Raw genomic sequence first — 19,694 nt, 5'->3', positions numbered from 1 at the left:
CATACACCGTCGTTGTTTTGGCTTCCCAAATCCCTTGAATATTCTTGAATATTTGGGTGTTGTTGGGAAAAAATAGAAGGAAGTCCTAGCTACTTCTTTCAAAGATTTAAGTTTCAACTTAAAAAAAAAACTTTATCTGTGAATGATATGCCAGTGAAAGGAGGAACTGTGGCTTCCCCTTAGCATGCTATATGGCTCTGGTCCCATTTGGATGCTGCAAATTAACAGGTAATGAGAATGGCTTGTTCCCTAAAGTTCATTACCGAACTCTTCCCCACATATCCTGTACTGGGACAGCAAATATCCCTCACACTCCCTTCTCACATGATGGAATTAAATATGTTGGATGTTGTGGGAAGACCTCCTTCTCCCTTCTCTGCTTCCCTCCCTCTTTTTATCTCTCCATTATGATGCCTCATCAGGAGGCCTTACTTATGTTCTTTGATTGTAAAAAGCTAGAAGCTGGAATGTTTGGGGACTCTTTGTACATCCCAGGATTCTTAACCCTCAGAGCAGCACAGGTGTCTAGGAACATCTAGTGCAACCTCTTCATGGAACAAGTAAGGAAACGGAAGCACCTGGCCCAAGGAGTCAGAGATGATAGAGCTGGGACTGGAAACCCTGCCTCTTTGTAGAGTGGTCCACACTATGATGCATGTGCCATCTAACATAGTCCTGTGTTTGTGGAGAAGGAAGTAGTGGGTGCCGTTATGGCCCTATGAATGAAGTTCCAACACTCCGCATTCCATTACAGCTCAGAACCCTCATCTGGGATTTCCAGAGTATGAGGATGTCCAAGAATGCCAAGCCATTTTTTCCTGTCAGGACTCTGAGTTACCACCATCAGACACTGGCTCTGCCTGCTAGAGCAGCAAAGGAACTTGTTTGAAGGAATTAGAAGCCAACAAATCAGTAGTCAGGCTGAAGATGCAGCTTGGAAAATGCACAGACACTGAGGAACCTGGGGGGAGACGAAGGATAGCTGAAATCCCATGCAATGCTATTCTACAACAAAGGACCATTAAGACTCTGTTACTTCACAACTCTCCAGGTTACTGTACCAATGACACCACAGGGTGTGGAACAGTGTCCAAACTTAGACATTGTTGCTGGCTTCAAATTCACAACCTCAAGAGAGAGAATGGGAATGGCCAACTGAGGCCACCTGCCCATGGTCTTGCTGCCAAAGTTCAGAAGTGCAAACATCAACACTTTGCAATGTCAGCTTCTTCCAAAATAAGCTAATAAAAAAAATCTGGACAGTCTTAAATAGCAGCAGTAATAATATTAATAATAACAAATATCTTCTGACCTTGCAAACACACCACCAGTTTCCAGCTGGGTGTGAGGAAGCTCCTGGACAGTGTGGAGATGCCCTGGATGTGCACCTGAATACAGTTGAGAAGATTCAGGGAGGAGTCCACTGTGAACCAACCGTGTGCTGCACCGGAAAGAACTCTGTTCTATTTTCAGATCTGCAGAGTATGGTTCAGAAGTTTATAGCTCCTACTGGGCTTCATTTGCATGATCAGCAAACTGCTAATACCAGTCTCTACCCACTGGACTCACAGCCAAAGGTCTAGGGCTGGGAAACCACTCTGTTCACTGAATTCAAGACATATGTCTCATAAGCCCTATTGCTGGGCATTCCCGACAGTGATGAAAATCCTCTGGGAACAGGTATTATAGCAAAACACTTTCAGCAGGAGGCTATGTTAGAGGCTAGAAGCTACTTTTCTATTATTTGAAACCAGTGTCAATCTCTGAGATTTCTTTCTGCTTAATGCATATCCTTTTAAGTCCTTAGACATAATACAAGGACTTGTGAGGTTTAATGGGATGGGACCTAGGAAGCTCCAGGTAAGCACTGTACTGACAGGTGACAATCCTGGAGCCCACAGGAGTTGTGAGGACTCAGGATTCTCAGGCTGCCCAGAAGAGCAGTCGAGGGTACTGTTGATCACTGACCTTTGTGCCAAGCCATTCTTAGGATTGTGCTACCTGACCTTTTAAATCAGCAAGGCACCATCTCTCAAGAGGCAAAAGGAAGCTACACTTCATTCTTTCAGCCCAGAGGAGGGAAAGGTTTCCCTTGTTCATCAATACAGTCAAGCTTTTGTCTAGATTCCCCAAGATGCAAGGGCTTTCTTTTCTTTCTTCTGCTTTCTCCTTTCCTTCTCCTCTTCCTCTCCGTCTCCTCTTCCCTCCTTCCCTTTTTCCTTTCCCTTCATTTCTTGCTCCCTCCCATCTCTTCCTTTCTCATCCTCCCTCCCTCTCCTCTCATTTCTCTTCTGCCCTCTTTTTCTCTTCTTTCCTTCTTCTCTCTTGCCACACACATTGACTGAATGTCTATGATGAAGCTTACACATGCATTTATTCAGTCTTCCTGGCAATCCTATGAGGCTTCTGATTTCACTTCTATAGTTGCAGAAAGCAAAGCTCGAAAGAGATTGAATGAGAAATAGTCTCAAGTGCTTATATAGTTATCAGGTAAGAAGAGAAAATGCCTTTGCTTAATGATGCTACACTCTATGTCCTTTCTAATACTGTGGTATGTTTATAGCACACCCAAAGGAGATTTCATAGTGATGGACAAAAATGTATTCATGTGTGAACTAGGGGTAGCTTTTGCCTGTCCCTAAAGAGAATTCTGAATTTTCTCATTTTTCGCTGTCCCCATCTTTCCTCTGAAGTAAAGAGATATATATATATATATATATATATATATATATATATATATATATATATATATATATATATATATGTATTTAGAATACATATTAGAGAGAAAGATTTTGAAAGAACTGAAGTGAGAAGGAGCTGGAGGGGGCAGGGAGATGTTAATCCCTGAGAAATCCAAATAAAGAATGTGATTATTGATGCATATCGTGTGTGTGTGTGTGTGTGTGTGTGTGTGTGTGTGTGTGTGTGTGTGTTTCTCCAGCTAGGACATCTATGATGACATTTCATGGACTCCGTAGATTCATCACTTTCATATACAACTTCAGGTTCTTTTTTTTTTTTTTTGAGACAAAAACAACTTCAGGATCTACATGACAGGAAATACCCATGTTTCTCAACTCAAATATTAAATCCAAGTAAAACATCTATAAATAATTTATTATGATCTGGGTACAGATCTCTTCAGAGAGGCACAAAGATGTGTACAGTTCATAAAGAGGTAGGCAAAGACAAAACCCCAGGCTGTTTCCAAGGAGAGATTTCCCCAGTGAGCTCCTCTGGCTTCAGCGTTCCAGCACCTGTGTACATCAGTCAATTTCCTGCCACTGTACAGAACATGGAGATAATTAACTTAGAAAGAGTTTGTTTTAGTTCACAGTTCTGGGTGCTTCGGTCTAATCTCAGAAAGAAAAACAACAACAACAAAACAACCACAACAACTACAAAAAACATTGTTCTGGTGCCTGGATGGCAATGGCGGTGGGGTGCATCTTAAGGACTTCTATCTTCAACACCAAAAAGCACAAAAGAGAGAAGGTCAGATGCCATGAGCTCTCTCAAGGGCATGGCTCCAGTGACCTAAGGAGCTCCTATCAGGCCCTTCCTCCTAAAGACTCAACCACCTCCCACTAGGTAGCCCCCACCTGGGTGTTTAACACATAGACCTCTGGAGGGTGGGGGACAGTTACCATTTACTCTGTCTGCCTTGGGGAAAAGTATGGTGCTGAATAGAACAGGAGCAGAATTTCCCAGGGGAAATTTCCAGCATTTTCCTGAAGTCACTTCCAGGGTAGATCTACAGAATCTGGCTAGAGCTGAGGAAGTTTAGGGTTGGAGACATGTATTCTACACTTTTTTAAAAACTGTTTAAATTTTAAAAGCTCATACTGTTTCAAATTTCCCAAAAGGTTTTTTTTTTTTTTCTTTGCAGGGAAACAAGATGAAATAAAACAATACCCCCTCCCCAATGGTCTTCCTCAGTTGAACCAAGTGAGAACCTTTTACTCATTCTAACTAAGCTTTAGAATGTTTTCCTTCTGGAGTTTGGTCTATGAGGTGGTCTTTTAGGAAGAAATGGGAAGGGGATACATTTAAAGGAAAAGAGTCAAGAAGCAGGCAGATGCTAGCCAAGTTTCCATTGCAATTGCTTTACTTCACGGGCTTTTACCAGTCTTAACTTTGGGAGAAGTATCTGCGTAGATCTTAAACAATGTAGCCTCTGAGCTGGGAGGGCAACCAGGCTGCTCCTGCATCCAAAGCTAAATGGACTCCTTCCTCATCATGGCCACCTATTATCCCTTGGGGTTTCTTCTCCTGCTGCCCACCTTTGCCTTCTCTGTAACTGAACGGATCCTTGTTATACTGGTAGAAAGCTGACTAGCCCCACAGAATGTTTGAACCATGACACTACTGTTTACAAATTTAGACTCCCCAGGCAAGCGAGGTACAATGGATAAAAAAGGCTTCACCTTTGTTTTACCCCTTCAGATGCTTTTATCCTCCTAAGATGGGTCTGGTCTTGCCTGGCCCTAAAGTAATAAGGGCGGAATTCTGGGAAAAATCTAGATAACAACTCATTATCCTGATGAGGCTTTATTTAAAGTATCCATGTATTAGCAGGTTCACTTTTAGAATGCAGTTGCTTCCAGTCATAGCAGGAAACTCACGCAGGGAAGCTGCCATGGAGACCTGCATCCCTCTAGCCCCCACCACCTCCCAAGGCCAGAATACAGAGCATGGGTCACAAAACTAGCCAGGAGCCCCCATTTGGCTGCACTCTTGGAAAAGCCGCCTACTGTGACCCGGGGAGAGGGCGCTATCCCTTAGCTACTTGTTCCCCCAATCAGCAGGGTTTTTCTTTTCTTTAGATTCCCTGAGTTTGAAACTATGACTCCGTTTTTGCGCTGTAAAGCGCCGTTGGTGTGACTTTCCCAGCGGAGGGAGATGATCTGCAGAGAAGGTAGCACCACAGGCAGACTGCTGCGTGGCAGTCCCACTGCAGCGCACAGGGTGACTTGGGAAAAGCCTCCAGTCCTGGTCCTGATCGATGTAGATGTACCCAATTGGACTTTTGGAAATCTACTCGGTTGTGTGTGTGCGTGCGTGTTTGGGGAGGGTTGGTCACGTGGTCGCCAGTCTCTCCAATCTGGATACCAACGAAGCAGACACCGGCCAAGAGGGAAAAATCAATGAGCGAAGCGGCCACTTTGCCTTGGCCTCGCGAAGCTCTGCAGAGTCCGAGGCCCTGGAAGGGCTAGCAGAGTGCACTGGGAGAATAGGAGAGCGGTTGGACACCGTTAGCTTCTGCTTCGCCACTGGGGGCCGCAGTCACCTTCAGCATCAGGAACTAGGGAGAAACGAACCCCGAGGGTGGATCTGGCCGCTAAGCTCCCTCCAGCTACAGTTTCTGCTTGCTTTTGCCCTGGCACAGCAGGCATGACCCAGAGAAGAACAGGGGCCTTCTCAGGACTCTAGGAGTGCGAGAGCATTCACTCTCTAGGTGGCTGCAGCCTCTGGCAAGGCACGCCCTCGGCGCTATTGCCGCGCCCCTCTTGGGTCCGCCCCTCCCGCCCCGGGGAGCGCGCACCCGCTGCTGGAGAGTCCTGCCTGCCTCACCTTCCTAGGCGGGAGAGGATGGAGAAGCCAAACTGGGTCTCAGGCCATTAGGTTATCGGCCCGAGCTGCCCACTATATCCAAGCTCGTGACGTGGCAGCACTGGACGAGCCTCAGAAACCGAGGTTGGGGCGTATCTGGACGCCGAGGCCGCATCTCCCCGCCGCTGAGAGCCCCAGCATCATGCACGCGGGTACTGGCTACCGACTGCCCAGGGGAGTCTGGGCGCAACCCTAGCCCGGGCTTCAGATCCCGATCCTGCGCTGTGGGGACTGAAGTCGCCCTACGCCAGGGGTGTCACCCCAAGTACAGAGCTTGGGCTGCCTTGGAGCCTAGGACTCTTTTGGCTAGAGATTCTTCGGGAAGCCCGCGTTGGAGGCCGTGTGGACCATCACCCTAGAGCCACGAGAGACGTGCGGAGGGCCGGGAGCCCAGAGCCGGAGCAGTCTCAGAGGTAACTTCGGAGAGCCGGAGCAGGAGACCGGTAGGGACCCGAGCGCACGCACGTGTGTACAAGTGTGTGTGTACAAGGTGTGATCGCTATGTGCCGGTTGCTAGATTCACTGGAGCACTGTGTAAAGTCCTGAGCTGCGGGCGCTCTTCCCAGGGTCCACTGGGTTCCCGACTGCTGGCCTCCTGGGAGCAGGGACCCTTTTCGTTGAGCTAGGTACTGTAGTGGGAAAGGGGTGTGCGAGTGCGCTCGCCTGTGGTGTGTATGTGTTCGTGAGTGGTGTGCATGTGTGCGCATGAGTGTGTGGTATGCATGTGTGCACGCGCATGTGGCAGGTGCTAGGCTTGACTTTATCTGGTGGAGGGAAAAAGAGATGAAGGAAGAGAGACAAGGCCAAAGACCATGTAGTTCTGGGGCAAGTTTTCCTGGTTGAGAATTGGTTTCAGACAACGGTGTTTTGGGGGTTAAGTAGATGAACTGTCTGTGTGAAAAACCCCGACACACCAAAGGCGCAAAGTAAGGTGGAGAACTGGATAAACCCTAGAAGAACAGATCACTGTATCCCATTCTTAAATTGAAATTTCCAGTCACGTTAATACAGAAAAGGGGCGTCTTTTCTCCCGGAGACGTTCAACTTCACCTGCCAGAAAACACCAAAGCCAGGCCTGGCTGGCAGCAGGGCTTCAGTTCATTCACACACTAGCTCACCGCTCTGCAGCCTTCCCACCTGCTCTGCCGCCATCCCTGCCAAGTCTGGTACTCTCTGGGGCCACCAAACCAGCAAAGTAATCATTGGTCCTCCCCGCAGGAGTGAGGGAGCTTCTGGGGGAGGCATTCGTGTAGCTTGCTCTAACAGCCTTTGAGACAGCATTGTTTGCCAAGTAGTGGCTATATTCAAAGGTTGTACACACACGGGGACGGTGGGGTGTGTGTGTGTGTGTGTTTTGGTTGGATAGTCTTGTCAGTGGGAATTAAGTAACCTTTGCCAAGACCAAGAGGAGAGACGTCGTCTGTGCTATAAACGACACAGGTCTGTTTTGTAGAACTTACATTTTCTTTTGTGGATGGGGTGATTTAATTGGGAGCTGGTGGGACCACGGCAGCTGCCCTTGTGATAGTGATTGGGGGTTTGACTGTTTGGCTCTACAGTGATGTTATGCAGCATGACATGAAGAATTTCCAGGAGTAGTTGAGGGGCAGTGCACTTGACTGTTCTGTTTTTTGTTTGTTTGTTTTTGTTTTTTGGTTTTTTTTTTTACCCCAATCTCCCTGCAAAAAAGCTTCCTTTACCACCTCTCCTGATGAAGTCTTCTGCAAATAGAAGCTAGCCACTTGCTCTGGGTATAGGAGCCTTCTGAAATGAGCCAGCAGCTCATTGACAGCCTGGGGAGGGGGCCATTTCAGGGACTGCTCAAATAAGAGTGGTGGGAGAGAGTTGGGTGGCTGGCCTTGTACAACCCCTTTGAATAGGCTTTCTTTTTTTGTGTGACAGAGGATAAGGGCAGAATGGGGAAGGCTGGCATGTCTGCAAAAGCAGCCAGTTTAGAGATTTTCTTAGGTACTGGAGCTTGAAGGGAAAACCTTAAATGTCTGGTTAGGAAAGTCTGGTTCTTATTGTGTGGGATAGTGATGTGTACAGATCTGTAACTATGTAAAAATAAACATCATTTGCCAGAGAAAGAGCAGATCAAACAGTTCATTTGCATTTCTGATTAATTTGGTGTGTGAAAGTGTTGCATAGCTCTTAATAGTTGGAAGAGAGACAAAGGTTTCATTGTCAGTGTTGTATTCCTTTGGAATTTTCGATATATAATGTCATTATTTTCTTGTCCAATACTAGAGGCAAAATTAATGTGTCTTTCCAGCATCTAAAAAGTCTAATGTTCCCTTGGAAAGATTTGTGCTTTTAGCAATTTGTCTGTTCTGTCTCTGTTCATAGCACACACGAGTATGGGATTCTTTTCTTTGCTGTTCCCTCAAGCAAGCTCTTTGGAAACCTTGGACAACTGAAAAAGAAAACAGGGCTGTGGCCATGGCCTGTGCCTGGGGAGGTGGGATGTGAAGGCCAAGAGCTGGAAGGGAAGGCCCTACTTGGTGCAGCAGCCAAGTGGCAATGCGTGTTCTCAGTCTAGCTGGGAAAAGGTTCCAGATTCCTCTGTGAATATGGTGCTAATGCTCACTGATTAGCTTTTCCCGCTGACATTCAAATGTTTGTTTTTGGAGCTTACCCTGCAGGCTCAGTGTAAATTAAAAGGAAAAGAAAAAGAGAGGGATATTGAACGTAAGGCAGGCAGAAGCAACTGTATGCTTCTAATTCATTGTGTGATCTTGGCTAATGCTTAACTTTTTGCATGTTTTGGGGGCATATATATACATGTTATGTATACAGAGAGAGTATCAAACCAGATTATTGAATTACGTCTTTTTCCTCTTTCTGAAAATAGAACCCTTTATGTTAAGCTTACATAAAATTTAAGTGGATGAAACTGATTAAAAATCAGGGGAGAGCCATGGCAGCCTGTTCATTCTCAGCGTGGTGTCTGGCTCCCTTTGGAGTGCTGAAGGTCTCCTCAGAACACAGTGAGTCACTGGAAGGCTCTCTCAGGAATGTGGCACACCACCTTCTTTGAGCTTTCCCAATGGAATGTTGTGGTCTTTAGTTCAGTGTCGTCAGTGTGTCATGCACCTTTCACCTGCACTGAGTCCTTCCTAACCCAACCCAACGACAAGTACATTCCTCAGTGTGGTATTTCTACTGCAACCATGACTCCCATGAAATCCTTTCTCGTTAAGTGCCATGGGGATGGGATGAATTCATGGGATGAATGGGCCATGTCATAGAGTTATGGCAAAGTGATTAATTTTCTAATTCTTTATTCAAGTTAGAGAATGACCTTCAGAATGGACTGTGGGTGGCATGCATTCGTGTGTGTGTGTGTGTGTGTGTGTGTGTGTGTGTGTGTGTGTGTGATTTGATGCCATGATTCCAGCATGATTTATTGAAGATGAGCATGGTGTGGTTTTTCTGGTGCCTGGAGTATTTTTCCATGCCCTCTGCTAATGAGAGCTTCCATGGGAGACTATTCTATTGCCTTGTCAGGGCTTGCCAGTGAGCAATCCACTGCCCTCTGACTTGAGAGTCTTCCTTAGTGAGGTCCATTCTCTGTGCCTTACTCCCTGCCATTTACTTTTGTGTTTGGTAATTTTAACCCACAGTGACCACTGTGGTATAGTGGCCACAATGCAGCATCTGGGATAACTCTGAGACTTCCAGAAAGGACTGCTTCAAGCAGGATGCTAACAATGTAGCTGTCTGGGTATCTGAGGAAGCCTAAAACAAATAGCTGAGAAAAGAAACCAACATAAAAGTTCAACAAACTTAGAGGGACTGGAAATCTTTAGAATGTCAGGGCAGCTTAAGTGACCAGTAGTGTGAGAGGCCACCATCAGAAATGATGGAAAGGTTGTTGGAGGATTCATCAGAGCTGTTGAAACTGAATTATCTTGACTATGTATGTGTGTCTGGGGTATAGATAGGTAGCAGGGGTGGAGGAGTACGCCATGTGTGGGGAGTGTGGGTACAGAGCATGGGTAGGTAATGCATAGGGTATGGGTAGGTAGTGCGTATGAAAGGTATGGGTAGATGGTATGTAGGGAGAGGTGTAGGGTATTCGGGTATGGGGAGGTTGCAGGTGTAGGATGTGAGTAGGTAGAATGTGTTGTGTTTGGATAGATAGTGTGTTTTGGGTAGAAGTGGTAGTATGTGTGAATTGTGGGGTGTGTGTAGGTAGTGGTGTGGGGCACAGATAGGAAGTATGGGTGTGGAATGTGGGTAGGTGGTATATGTTGATAAGGTAAGTGGTATGTGTTGGGTATGGGTGGACGATGTGTAGGTAGATGGTGGTATTTGGTTTTGGGTAGGTACTGTGTGTTGGATATGGGCAGTTGGTATACATGGGGTTTGGGTGGTACTATGTGTGCAGTGTGGGCTATGGCTATAGGGAGGTATTGTATGGAGTGTTAGGTATGTGGTTTCTACCCCATTGTCTAAAGGTTCTACCTCTGTACAATAGCACCATAGGCTGGTGACCAAGTCTTCAGCCCTAAGTTTTAGGAGAAAACTTCCCAGACTGCATCAGGAGGGAAACACCTCACAGTACTTGGTGCTTTTCCACTTCACAAAGAAAATGTCTCTATGCTTCTTATGTTTATAAATAATAAAATCATCAAGTGAATTGCTGTTCTGTTCTGCTTCATTTGTTGTGGTAGTGTATGGTTTTTCTTTGCCTTCCTTCCTTTGTAAATTGGCAATTTTTGTTTTGAGTTATTTATTCCTTATTAATTTTTAAGAGCTCTCAATAAAACACAACAAGCATCTGCTTCCTGCCTTTTCCAAATTTTATAATGTCTAGGGACATGATGACCAAGCATTTTCATTTATCTAAATGAATCTGCACCTTTCTCACTGATCTGAGCATTTGGGATCTTGTAGAATATCCTTTCAGAATCCCAGATTATCTAATCCTTGACTCAAACTTTTGTCCTTTTGTTTCATCTTTAATGTACAGGCCATGAGTAAAGGTGAACTCAAAAATATTTTTTAACCAGTTGGTTTACTGACTATTCCAGTAATACTAACCGATAAACCAGTGAGTGACACATTTATTTCTATAGAATAAACCGATGTCTTGTCATTCATTGCCTTGAAAGGCTGCCTCTACCATATGCTGCATCCTGAACTACACCTCCATCCATTTCTTGTCACTCTGTTCCACTGATTTATTTAGTTTTTACTATTTAGCTACCCAAACTGTTTTCTATTTTGACCAGAATTCTTCTATCTTTTACAGTTTACTTTGATATATGTGTCTGTGTGTTTGTGTCTGTGTGAATGTATGCCACACTCCCCAGGAGGCCGGAAGAGGACATTAGAGCATCCGGAGCTGGAGTTACAAACAGTCATGGGTCCTCAGTGTGGGTGCTGGGAAAGGAACTCGGGTCCTCTGGAATAGCAGCTCCAGCTCCTAACCAGTGAGCCTCCTCTCCAGCTCCGCTGACCAGGATTCTTAATTCGTCACCTTGAGTAAATAATCATTCCGTTTCCTCTAACATGAAGGGCTTTCCTCAGAAAATAAAACAAGGAGCTGGGCAGTGGTGGTGCACGCCTTTAATCCCAGCACTTGGGAGGCAGAGCTAGGCGGATCTTTGTGAGTTCGAGGCCAGCCTGGTCTATAGAGTGAGATCCAGGAAAGGCATCAAAACTACACAGAGAAACCCTGTCTTGAAAACAATAACAACAACAAAAACAAAACAAAAAGCACGACAACAACAACAACAAAAAAGGAAACTAAGCTGGCAAAACACAAATGGTAGGAAAGAAACAAATGCCTGTGGTCAGTTTTTGTAGCGGCTCTTGCCTTTGTGGAGCCTTCTATGAAAGTCTTTACACTAACTCCACAATTTAGCATGTCTCAGTCAAGAGGCGGCAAGTGGGAACTTTTCCTTCTAGTTTTATATTTTTATTTATTTATTGGCACGGGTCTCATGTGAAGCAGGCTGTTCTGCAACTTACTTGAGCCCACGTTTGCCTTGAGCTCCTGACCACCTTACTTTAGTATCCCAAGTGTGCCACATCATGCCAGACTTCATTTAAAAAAAAATTAGTGCGTATTTTCTAAAAATTAAGACAAGTGCAGAAGGCAATCTAACAGATGCTCATGTGCAACTGAAATTTCAAAGGTGGTAACGACTGTCATTTTTGCTTCAGGGCTTGGTTTTTGTTTGTTTAAAGAAAGGGCTGTTGTAGTTTATTACCTCTTTGCTGCACTCACCTGCTGTTCTTCTCCTTGGTGGGGGAAGATGCCCATCCCCAAATAACTGACTATGTGTCACGTGACACAGGGATTGACAAACACCTATGAAGGAGCCTGGCGAATACTGCATGCTTCCCAGGGCTGCATGGGTTGGACTTTGGGAGCAGTGTGAACAAATGAGCTAGGGGTGACAGGGTCTGTGATGTCAGAAGGTTCTCAGAGGAGGACATGATTGGCTTGGCTGAATAATTACATGGGCTGAAGGCAGGCAAACCCTGCTACTGGGGGATAGGTGGAAACTGTACCATGTCCCCTAATAAGAAAGATTGTATAAGGGACCTTACCATTGGAGCAGAGTAGGAACTTGTGTTTAGGCTATCTGAAGCTCTCCTGATTTCACCGATGTCGAGGTAGTCCATAACAGAACCTAAATTTTAATACTTTCACTACATCTTTCTGTCCTCACTGTCCCAAACCTGTTGTTTTCATTTCCACGTGTGCTTTTATATAGTCTTTCAATATGACACTCCCACAATATATTTGGGTTCTGTTTTTGCTACGTGGATGATGTGGTAGATCCATGTGGAAGCTTATTTTTCCATGCATTCTTTACTTTTTGAGATTTATTCTCAAATTTATTAAAAACACATGGATTAATATTTTGAGTAATCCCAAGTCAATCCCTCCACTATACTCATCTTCTATTAAAAGAGTACTTGGTAACAGATTTATTGACTTGTGAGCCCATGTTAGTGCTTAAGTTAAATATCTTATCTTAAAAGAAATAGCTTTTGTTCTTTAGAGTTTTATTACAAAGTAATTTATTTTAAATTAAGAATGTTATTCTTAGTGCCAGTGATCTGCTTATAACATTCTTCTAGTATTTTACTAAGAGGCTAATTTTTTTTCCTTAGGATCTCTCTCTCTCTCTCTCTCTCTCTCTCTCTCTCTCTCTCTCTCTCTCTCTCTCTCTCTGATATAGAAATTTCAAGATGAGCTACTGAGTTTGGCATATTTCCTATAATTTTGTGAATTTTGCTGCATTAATTTTTAAGGTTATATTGTTTTGGTGAGTTGTTTCATTATTTTTTTTGTAGTTTTCTGAATCCCAAACACTTTTTTCAATTGAAAGTCTTCCCTTCTACGTCAATATAATAAAAATAGTTGTACTACATACTTAGTATTTGCCAAGTACTGCTATAAAAATAACTCGGTCATATGAGGTAGGTGCTATGTTGTCCTATTGTTAAAGCTAAGGAGACACACATAGAGACTTGTAGGTTATGTGAGTCACGTATCTAGAGGACAGAGTAGCTTAGTGAAAACTTGGGCAGTTTTTTCCAGAGTCTGTGACATTTGCCTGTAGTGCATATGAACCACATTCTGATTTTTTGCACTGATATATCTGATTTTCTTTGTATTTTCACTATCTATGTGATTGTATTTGTGGATATCTCTCTTACAGGCAATATTTGGCTGTTTTATTTCACTTTTTAGAAAATACAGCTCCAGTCATTGTCTTTTAACTGTCAAGTTCATACTCTTTACATTCATTGTGATATGTGTTTAGAAATAATTCCTTCATCTGGTTCAGAAACCCTGCATTAAACGCGATAGTTTATTTCTGCCTTTTAAATAACCACAGCTTACCATCCAGCAGACTTATTTGACTTCTCTTTCCTACTTCAGATAACATATGGAAACTCACAAGAAGTTTAAATTCTCATCTGGCCCCTTTCCATTTCACTTATACAATTAGTCATCAATTATTGTATACATTTGTACAGTACTACAGTATGTTTATTTTGTTTATCTGAATCCAGTTTCTTTCTGAGGAATGTGAGTGATAAACTGTGAGGTTATTTTTTAACTTTTTATTCCTAAATAATAGTTTCTTTTAATAGAATTATAAACATTTTTATTTTCTTTAGATCTTAAACATTTTATTTCAGCTTATTGTTCTTTGTTTTTATTCTTAAAAACTAAGAATTTTAGAATTCAACTTTTTAAGTTGAGGTTTTCTTTTTGTTTCTGGCATACTTGAGTTTCAACATGATGTGTCTGGGCATCCAAGGATAAGCACCTTTTGATGTATTCTTTAGCACTTATGTAAGTTTTTTTTTCTCCTTGAAAGTTCATGTTGTAAACTCTGGAACATCTATAGACATTATCATTTTTTTCTGCTATTCTCTTACTTTTTCCATGGAATATCTATTAGACATTTTCTGAAACTTCTCCTTCTTTGAGTATGTCTTTTAGCCCCAATCCCTCACCTTTTATTTGTGTTTATCTTAGCCCTGCCTCTGCTCTATTCTCCTAGATCTTTCAGGTCACGAATTTTTACTTCACTTAAATGGTATGTTACTACATCTGTTCATTGTTTTGTAAGGAATGATTATGTTTCTACACATACTATTTAGTTATTTTCTACATTATATCCTATGTTCTTAGTGTTGTAGTTAGACTGCATATACTATATATGTATGTATAATACATTTGTGTGTTGTATTCATTTTAAATATTTTACACCTTTTAAAATTGTAGTTCCCTTTTGTGAAATTCTTGGGCTTCAAATCCTGCTAGTCATTTTATGTCTTTTGACTCATTGACCATTTTTTTCTTTTGTGTTTCATTTGTAAAATCATTACTATGATTTCTCCTCTAAGACACTGATCCCACACAAAATCCCGTGATTGTCCAAGGCAGCTTTACACATATTCCCACTACTATCAGGGAGATTGTCAACATGAAACAGGTTTTGATTTCTTAGATTAAGAATCTTTGTACCCTGGGGCAACAACTTCAGATCCAAAAGTCTTTAAAATGTTTCCATGGTTTTATGTATACACATAAGATATAGACACCTTTATATACACCTATATATACACCTTTATATACACACACGCATATATATACACCTTACAAAACACATATATAAGGTATATATACTTATATATTCTTAGAAACATAAAACAAAGTCAACATCTTAAAGACCATTGGGTCTGAGGTATAGATTGCATTATTTAATACAGAACCTAGGCAGAGGGTGACAATGCCTTTGTGTCCTGTTTTGGCTAGCAGACACCTTCACCCCTTTTCATTCTGTACTTTGGGTTAGTTAGATAGAGAACAGTTCAATGCACACTCCAAGTTCCTACTTTCTGCCCTGTGATGCCTCTTCTACTTCCCCACAGTAGGACTTGCCCTGCCCTCCAGGACAGCTTAAGTACTTCCCTGCCTCCTTCTATGATTTCCAGCATTATCTCTGCTTTGGTTTTCTGAGCATTTATCTTGCTCTCTTGCATGTGTAGTATTGCATGTTAAAAACAAACAAACAAACAAAAAAACATGCCTTTCCAGAATTTCTAGGATATCAAAAAGGGAGCTCTCCCTCCACCACCATGTTCAGAATGTACCTTCTTTTCAGATCTGGGGATAGCTTTATAACTTTGAATTCTAAACTAAGGGCTTAAGCCCGGGTCAAGCTTCCCAGGGACACACTAGACAAGTAGCATCGCAGTTCCCTTCCCAGTTCCTTAATACCCTCTTCAGCAGATCTTAAGGAAAAAAAACGGGCTCTCTTTCCTTTAATTTGAAATTTTAATTAATGAAGAAGCTCCAGATCACAAATTTTAGATCTCTAGACTGAGACCTTTTTTTTTTTTTTTTTTTTTATAAAGTCCTCAATCCATACTTTCACTAAATCACAAGAACAACCATCAACCTGGGGGGAAAAAAAGGAACAACAAAATAATGAGCCAGGATTTCAAGCAACTCTGCAGATGAAGTCTCTTGAGGTGTGCTTTTTATGAGTGTGAGTGAAGTGAGAACATTGTGGCTACTTCATTTTGTGTTTTGAAAAGTATGTGGGAATGACTTAATACTAATACTGCTGACTTTTGTTAATCCAGTTCAAAGCTTGTGTTCTTCACTCTCATCAGATTTCTGAGCTTTAGTGACAGAGGGATGATTAAACCTTTAAAGGAGTGAGTAGGAATGATATTCAGAGAAGCTTATCATCTGTCCAGAGATCTCACACAGCGCTCCTAGAGACTGTTAGCATAAGTCACATCTCTCTTCTGCTCTATTTTGATTAAGATCAAATGTCAGCCGTGTGAGCACTTATGTTGTGGGTGGAGAAGGGGGCGGACATTCACTTTAGCCTTGTAGCCTGCACACCAGCCTTTATCACTGCTAGAATGTGGCTTGAGGGGTAACAAGATGCCACAGTGTAGTGGGGGGGAAAGCCAGGCATCTGGTTCCTGCCCTTTCCAAAGCCACAGACTGCTCTATAGTGAGAATAGCCATGGGCTGGGAAACAGAAGAGCCTGGAATTCTCCCCTTGTCCAGGCACATCAGAGCTTCTGAAAGTAGTAAAGAATGTTCATCTGAGAATGTGGATCCCAGTCTGGGCATCCTATATGTGCCATGGTCAGCTTCACCCCCACCTTTGGTACTGTCCCAACTCCTGTTTCCTGTGGCCTCCTTCCCTAGAGTAAGCATTCTGCCTGTCTCAGGGAACTGTTCTACTGTCACAGAGTACCTGGAACTGGTAACTTAGAGAGAATGTTGACTTATCATTCATGGCCCTGAAAGCTAGGTGGTTCATATGAAGGCAACAGCATCTAATGTCTGGTGAGTGTTTTCTTGTTACACCCTCAGTCTGGCATGTGCCAGGCTATGTGAAGTGTCTTTCAAAGGGACCATAATCCCACCTATTAGGTACCCCATGGCTAATCATTTTTTTAGAAGTCCAACTCTTGATTGTACCTGAATGTTGGAGGCATCTATCCAAAGCATGGGACAACCTAACTAAATCCCACCTGCTTGTCTGTTCCTTCCCTCTTTCCTCATCCTGATCAATCTCATAGACTCTACTCTGTTGTCCTGCACCTTTTGACCATCTGCCCTTTGCCTGGAACACTTCTTGTCCCTTCCCCCTGAACTCAAAACACCCATCTCTTCAGTCTTCCAGGCCACTGGAGATAGTAGTAACTCTACAAAACTGTTATTCCTCTCCCCTTTGGCTGGATTCCATCTCACCACTGGCTGAGACACCTTGATTAAACTCCCCTGACCCTTGACATTTACCACTGGCATGTTATATGGAAAATAGGATAGATGTCAGCTGTGGCTACAAGGACCAGATCTGCCACTACTTCCACATGTGCCTTTGAACAGTCAGGTCACCATCTGGGCCCCAATTTTCATATCTATAAAATGAGGAACTTTGCTGATGATCACTGTAGCCCCAAGCAACACTGATCCTAAAGACTGTTTTCTTCCTTGAGACCATGGGCACCAGGAAGAGAGTGGTGTTAGTTCTTCGAGCTGATCCTGTAGTACGCATGCTCGGTACTACAGAAATAGAGCTTTGTGTTTGGGTATGTAATACACATTCATGTGGAGACCCAGGAGTTGATATAGATTGTCAATTGCTCTCAACCTTACTTTCTGAAATAGGGACTCTCACTAAGCTTGGAGCTCACCTCTTTGGCAAGACTGGCTGGTTAGCATGCCCCAGGGATCTCTCTGTCTCTGTTTCCTCAGCATGGGGATTATAGACATGTACCACTGTCACTTAAAAAACATGGGTCCTGGGAGATTGAACTGGGCTCTTCAGGTTTATGCTATAAGTACTTTATCAGTTGAGTCATACTCCAGTTCCAGAATTAGGGGCTCTAGGGCTGAATGATTGCAGACAAGAGACAGGTGCATGAGGTGGGTACCAAGTAGGAATGTTTGGGGGGGCAGGCTGGCCTGGGAGTTGCATGTGCTGAGAATTGAGAGGATGTTTCCGCTGACTCTGTGTAGAAACTTCCCTCTTGGTTTTCAGAACTTCCCTATGGAATGAGTTTATGATCTTTCTTCCTATTTAATAAGAGTTGAATAATGAGTCTCACAACCAGCTTGTTATTTTCCCTCTAAGGAGATGTGTAATCTAGGCAGAGGCAGTAACTCATGGGACTAATAAAGGTCCCTGGAAATGTGTGATTGAGGATGGAGTTTTCTAAAGTGGGAAATTAGAAGGCTTTAAAAGAACTTGGAAATGAAAAAATAGGGAGGCCAAAATCAAGCTTCAGGCAAGCTTGTCTTGCTCTTTGTACAGAATGGAGTCAATTTTCAAAGTTAGTGTCACATACTAGGTCAGTCCATTCAGTAGAAGCCTCTTCCTTCTACTTCACTGTACATAGACATGTTTGCTACCATTAATGCAAGGTTGAATCCGGTGCAGTGTCAGAAGGCTTTGGGCCTCTTATTCATTATTGGACATCAGGCAACTTTGGCATTTTCTCTGTTAGTACAGTACTGGTCAGTCGGTTCTTCAGTTTCCTTATCTGTAAACTAAGGATGCTGTTCGCACTCTGTAGAGCTGTCTGTGTGGTAGGCAGCCTCCCAGTGGCTGCATATTGCACACTGGCTCCTGTTATCACCCGAAGAGTCTGGGAGCTTACTGTTCAGCACGTTCCGCCTTCACCCCTGTTGCTCTCTGAGTAACTTGGAGTTTCATAGCAAATCTTTCAGCTTCTCTAATGTTTGATCACCCCTAAGTCTGTGCACCTGTTTTCATCCATAGATATCTAATGCCAGTTGTGTGTGTGGTGTATGTATGTGTTCATGTGGGTATGTGTACATGTGTTCTACTTTGCTTTCTGTTGCTGTGATAAAATATCACAACCAAAAGCAACTCAGTGAGGAAAACATTTATTCCATCTTATAGCAAAGTCCAGCATGAAAGGAAGCTAGGAAATAGTTTAAGGAGGGAACCTAGAGGCAAAAACTGAAGCAGAGGTTATAGAGGAATATTGTTTACTATATTATTCTTCATGACTCACTCAGCTTGCTTTTTATACAACTCGGAATCATCTGCCTAGGGGTGACACCACCCACAGTGGGCTGGGCCCTCCCACATATATCATTAATTAAGAAAATGCCCCAGAGACTTGGCTAAAGCCGAGTCTGATGGAGGCACTTTCTCTCAATTAAGGTTCTCTCTTCCCAGATGACTCCAGTTTGTGTCAAGGTGACATAAAGCTAGCCAGCACAGTATGTAGGCACACATTGTTGGCATTGGGTGATTTCCTCTATTACTCTCCACCTTATTTTTTTGAGACAGAATCCCCCACTGAACCTTGATCTCAATGACTGGGTTAGGCTGTCTGGCCAAGAAACTCCAGGAATCTGTCCATCTCCTGCTTCCTAACTCCAGCACTTGGGATGCAGATGCACACTGCAGTACCTGGCTTTTCTTTTTTTTACATGGGTGTTAGGGATCCAAACTCAGTCATGTTCTCACAGCAAACACTTTACTACTACTGAGCTATCTCCCTAACCCTCCATTGTCAGTTTTAATAATGATAATGATGATGATGATGATGATGATATAACAATAATTAAATGATGCAGGCTTACCCATAGCATTTATACTTCTATCAGGAGACAAAGAGTCTTGGTTTTGTAAACACATTTTTGCAAATAGATATTTCAGGGATACATTGTAGTCAAGCAAAGCAACAGTGAGAGTTGAGAAGGCCTCTCTGGGGAGCCACATCTTGGGGCTTTCCTGGGAGGTACATGGCGGACATAGCACAGAGGAAGCTCAGCTCAGCAGCCCTGGATTTAGGTCTTATTGCTCTCAGTTACTGCGGCCCTTTACATTCCCTGGTCCCATTTCCTCGTCTGTCAGAGAGTAATTGTGAAAGCAAAAGAGGTCTCTTAAGGTGGTTACAGGGATTAAAGTAAAAAATTGCTATGAATGCGATTTGTGCCACCAAATCCATAAAATACGATATGCATTTGCTGCACGCTACTCTCTAAATTACATTCATTTGTCCTATGCTCTGATAGCTACACC

General features: G+C 43.1%; 1 protein-coding gene across 3 annotated transcripts in view; it reads left to right on the top strand.

Annotated features, from left to right (window-relative positions):
* The first annotated feature begins 5,176 nt into the window (after positions 1-5,176).
* Minar1 (membrane integral NOTCH2 associated receptor 1) overlaps positions 5,177-19,694 on the top strand; it is a 33,106-nt gene continuing 18,588 nt past the window's right edge. For 2 of the 3 annotated variants that reach the window (XR_006074268.2, XM_006991493.4), the window contains exon 1: positions 5,945-6,059. The gene's annotated coding sequence lies outside the window, so the exon portion shown is untranslated. Of the gene's footprint in view, positions 6,060-19,694 lie in introns of all 3 variants that reach the window. The other variant, XM_042281412.2, reaches the window with a different exon arrangement.

The sequence above is a fragment of the Peromyscus maniculatus genome, chromosome 7 (genome assembly GCF_049852395.1).
Source record: "Peromyscus maniculatus bairdii isolate BWxNUB_F1_BW_parent chromosome 7, HU_Pman_BW_mat_3.1, whole genome shotgun sequence".
In the NCBI taxonomy this organism is placed as follows: Eukaryota; Metazoa; Chordata; class Mammalia; order Rodentia; family Cricetidae; genus Peromyscus; species Peromyscus maniculatus.
The sequence above is the reverse complement of the archived record's forward strand: the minus strand, read 5'-3'. Positions and strand labels throughout refer to the sequence as shown.